A 5,000-nucleotide genomic window follows, 5' to 3' on the forward strand; every position below is an offset into this window, starting at 1 on the left:
TACAACCGTCCCTATACATGCTGAAAGACTCTGCACACAATGAGAACCACACGTCAGCCAGACACTATCACACACTACTCTCTGCCTCTAACAGGCACACACACAATATCTAACCACCAGCATGGAAGAACATCCGGTGCATCCTCTCCGCCACATTACACAATCCACACTATCATAACCAGACCGGGAGGTCCACCCAGAAAACAGAATATCCCACCCTTCCGACATCCGCCATTGCTCAGCTAAGCCACGAACACCCACACATGTCCTACACAGGGGTGCACCCAACATCACAATACTGCCTCCTGTCACAGTACACAAACAATGGCAGGAATGAAAGACACAGATCTGCCACAACCTTGGAATCGGAGCGCCGCCTGTCATGAGCCACAAGTGCATCCTGACGTGACAAATCGGATGATCCCGCAGGCATGCACTTACGATAATCACTATCAACGAACCTGCCGCCCCCTCCCCCCCCAAAATACACCTTTCCCTACAACGTGTACCTTAACCTAAGCTATATTGTACCTTAACCTAAGCGATATTGTACCTTAACCTAAGGTATATCGTACCTTAACCTAACCTACATTGCGCCTTCACCTAACCTACGTTGTACCTTAACCTAACCTACGTTGTACCTTAACCTAACCTACGTTGTACCTTAACCTAACCTACGTTGTACCTTAACCTAACCTACGTTGTACCTTAACCTAACCTACGTTGTACCTTAACCTAACCTACGTTGTACCTTAACCTAACCTACGTTGTACCTTAACCTAACCTACGTTGTGCCTTAACCTAACCTACGTTGTGCCTTAACCTAACCTACGTTGTGCCTTAACCTAACCTACGTTGTGCCTTAACCTAACCTACGTTGTGCCTTAACCTAACCTATGTTGTGCCTTAACCTAACCTATGTTGTGCCTTAACCTAACCTATGTTGTGCCTTAACCTAACCTATGTTGTGCCTTAACCTAACCTATGTTGTGCCTTAACCTAACCTATGTTGTGCCTTAACCTAACCTATGTTGTGCCTTAACCTAACCTATGTTGTGCCTTAACCTAACCTACGTTGTGCCTTAACCTAACCTACGTTGTGCCTTAACCTAACCTACGTTGTGCCTTAACCTAACCTACGTTGTGCCTTAACCTAACCTACGTTGTGCCTTAACCTAACCTACGTTGTGCCTTAACCTAACCTACGTTGTGCCTTAACCTAACCTACGTTGTGCCTTAACCTAACCTACGTTGTGCCTTAACCTAACCTACGTTGTGCCTTAACCTAACCTACGTTGTGCCTTAACCTAACCTACGTTGTGCCTTAACCTAACCTACGTTGTGCCTTAACCTAACCTACGTTGTGCCTTAACCTAACCTACGTTGTGCCTTAACCTAACCTACGTTGTGCCTTAACCTAACCTACGTTGTGCCTTAACCTAACCTACGTTGTGCCTTAACCTAACCTACGTTGTGCCTTAACCTAACCTACGTTGTGCCTTAACCTAACCTACGTTGTGCCTTAACCTAACCTACGTTGTGCCTTAACCTAACCTATGTTGTGCCTTAACCTAACCTATGTTGTGCCTTAACCTAACCTATGTTGTGCCTTAACCTAACCTATGTTGTGCCTTAACCTAACCTATGTTGTGCCTTAACCTAACCTATGTTGTGCCTTAACCTAACCTATGTTGTGCCTTAACCTAACCTATGTTGTGCCTTAACCTAACCTATGTTGTGCCTTAACCTAACCTACGTTGTGCCTTAACCTAACCTACGTTGTGCCTTAACCTAACCCATATTGTACCTTAACCTAACCCATATTGTACCTTAACCTAACCCATATTGTACCTTAACCTAACCCATATTGTACCTTAACCTAACCCATATTGTACCTTAACGTAACCTAATTTGTGCCTTAACGTAACCTAATTTGTGCCTTAACGTAACCTAATTTGTGCCTTAACGTAACCTAATTTGTGCCTTAACGTAACCTAATTTGTGCCTTAACGTAACCTAATTTGTGCCTTAACGTAACCTAATTTGTGCCTTAACGTAACCTAATTTGTGCCTTAACGTAACCTAATTTGTGCCTTAACGTAACCTAATTTGTGCCTTAACGTAACCTAATTTGTGCCTTAACGTAACCTAATTTGTGCCTTAACGTAACCTAATTTGTGCCTTAACGTAACCTAATTTGTGCCTTAACGTAACCTAATTTGTGCCTTAACGTAACCTAATTTGTGCCTTAACGTAACCTAATTTGTGCCTTAACGTAACCTAATTTGTGCCTTAACGTAACCCATGTTGTGCCTTAACGTAACCCATGTTGTGCCTTAACGTAACCCAATTTGTGCCTTAACGTAACCCATGTTGTGCCTTAACCTAACCTATATTGTGCCTCAACCTAACCTATATTGCGCCTTAACCTGACGCACGTTGTCGCTGAACCTGCTCTGTAATTGTTATGCAACTCGTTAAATTAGTGTAGTGTTGCCTAACCGCAACCCTCGCAATATAGTTCGCTATTCGCACTGCCCGGTCCCCTGTGTATCGCGTCATGTTAAACACCTTGCAGGTGTTGCTGACTTTCCACATGCTCCTGCTATACACTGTAATGTGGATAGCAGCAGGACGTACATGCCCCCCCCCCTTCCCCCCTGCCTTCGCAAGCTGGTCGTTGAGAAGTTTGCATGTTCAATGCCCTTCGCATGCCGACGTACTCAGCCTACGTTGTGGTACGGCCTGTCACCTGTCCGCCGATGTACGCAAAACCCACAAACTGTACTGCACATTGGTCCGTATGTACTGAATGATACATCGTGGCACATGTGTGACCGTACGACGACTGCGCCTAGCAACGGCAGACCATACAGTCCAAATATTGTGCACGCAGCTACGTGTCGTCTCCCTATAAGAGCTGGATTGCAGTGTGGTACGCCATTCAGACGTGTGGGAGGAACGGACGCCCTGGATGGCGATCAGCATGAGCAGTCTGTTGATGTAGTGGAGCGTGTATTCGGACGTAGTCGTCTCTTCTCACACACCGTGATAGCATGTTGCACCGCGTTCCACATCTGCGACATCCTGCAGAGGCCGGCTGACAGTCGTTCGCGCAATGGACACCGCATACGTACGGGGGCTACCTTCCACGTGTTCTCGAGGCGTGCACATGTTGTTGCGTCTATGTGGGCAGACGTAGTGTGTTGTGACACCTGACACAGGCATGCAATACTCGTTGCAAATGGCGATGGACGTCTACGTTTGCTGGTGACGTTACGCAAATGAACAACAGGTAACCCGTTGTGGTGCGGTTGTTCTCGCTAGAGGTGAATCAGTGTTGGCGACGATCGGTCGAGCTATTAACCGGTTGTTTCAGGGATACCCACCATGCCCACGAACGTGAAAGGGGACCCACCATGCCCACGAACGCGAAAGGGGATCTGGGTGTGAGGCGATACGCGGCGGTGGCTGGGTGGGACCGTCCCCGGCCGGTGAGGGGGGGCCGCCCGGCGTGCTGGCAGCGCGGTGCGTGGGCGCACGCGCTACAGCCGGCTGGTGGGGGCGGCCAGTGGCAGGCGCGCCGGCCGACGGACGCGGCAGGCGGCGCAGCTGCGCGCCGGCGCCCCCTGCTCGCGGCGCCTTGCGGCCAAAGTAGGTCCTCGCGGGCCCGGTGCGAAGCGCGGTGGCCATCTGCAGTGTGCTGGTCCGATTGAGGACTGTGTGCGCTGAGGATGCGCCGCCGCCCGGCGCTCGGCGCCGCGACGCCGTCTGCTGCTCGGTCGCCCCAGCGGTTCTCGCAGGTGGTTTGTATCGCAGCTGTGCGGACGTGTTGGCGCGTGCGCTGTGCTGGGAGAGTTCGCTTCGGCACCCAAGTGGGGCTTTTGTCCTTCTGTGGCGCTGGCGTTGGAGCTGCCGGTCACCGTAGGTGGCGCGTGTTGTCTCCCGCCGGCAATGCCACGACAGCACGCTCCCGGGCCTCTGTCGGCAGCGGCAAGCTCAGTTGGGAGCACGGGTGGTCGCACCTAAAGCGTCTACTCGCCTAACTCCGGGCGATTGCGCCTCTCTCGAACCCGACCAAGTACTTAGGACGGCGCTGCGCGCCGCCGGGACCTGAGAGGGTTTCGAGGTGTGTTGTGCAGGGGAGCTCAGCCTCCTCCTGTTTGCAGAATAATTGAGCGGACGCTTGCGTGTTCGCGCGGGGCCCCCGGGACACACTCCCGGGCGGCCGGCTGCTCAGCTCTAGTTGACGCAGCTCCCTGGTTGATCCTGCCAGTAGTCATATGCTTGTCTCAAAGATTAAGCCATGCATGTCTCAGTACAAGCCGCATTAAGGTGAAACCGCGAATGGCTCATTAAATCAGTTATGGTTCCTTAGATCGTACCCACGTTACTTGGATAACTGTGGTAATTCTAGAGCTAATACATGCAAACAGAGTCCCGACCAGAGATGGAAGGGACGCTTTTATTAGATCAAAACCAATCGGTCGGCTCGTCCGGTCCGTTTGCCTTGGTGACTCTGAATAACTTTGGGCTGATCGCACGGTCCTCGTACCGGCGACGCATCTTTCAAATGTCTGCCTTATCAACTGTCGATGGTAGGTTCTGCGCCTACCATGGTTGTAACGGGTAACGGGGAATCAGGGTTCGATTCCGGAGAGGGAGCCTGAGAAACGGCTACCACATCCAAGGAAGGCAGCAGGCGCGCAAATTACCCACTCCCGGCACGGGGAGGTAGTGACGAAAAATAACGATACGGGACTCATCCGAGGCCCCGTAATCGGAATGAGTACACTTTAAATCCTTTAACGAGTATCTATTGGAGGGCAAGTCTGGTGCCAGCAGCCGCGGTAATTCCAGCTCCAATAGCGTATATTAAAGTTGTTGCGGTTAAAAAGCTCGTAGTTGGATTTGTGTCCCACGCTGTTGGTTCACCGCCCGTCGGTGTTTAACTGGCATGTATCGTGGGACGTCCTGCCGGTGGGGCGAGCCGAAGGCGT

General features: G+C 51.1%; 1 non-coding gene across 1 annotated transcript in view; it reads left to right on the top strand.

Annotated features, from left to right (window-relative positions):
* The first annotated feature begins 4,256 nt into the window (after positions 1-4,256).
* LOC126443740 (small subunit ribosomal RNA) overlaps positions 4,257-5,000 on the top strand; it is a 1,909-nt gene continuing 1,165 nt past the window's right edge. The window contains exon 1 of the ribosomal RNA XR_007582144.1: positions 4,257-5,000. This exon is cut by the window's right edge and continues 1,165 nt beyond it. This is a non-coding gene — a ribosomal RNA (small subunit ribosomal RNA).

Source organism: Schistocerca serialis, unplaced genomic scaffold (assembly GCF_023864345.2).
Source record: "Schistocerca serialis cubense isolate TAMUIC-IGC-003099 unplaced genomic scaffold, iqSchSeri2.2 HiC_scaffold_182, whole genome shotgun sequence".
Lineage (NCBI taxonomy): Eukaryota > Metazoa > Arthropoda > Insecta > Orthoptera > Acrididae > Schistocerca > Schistocerca serialis.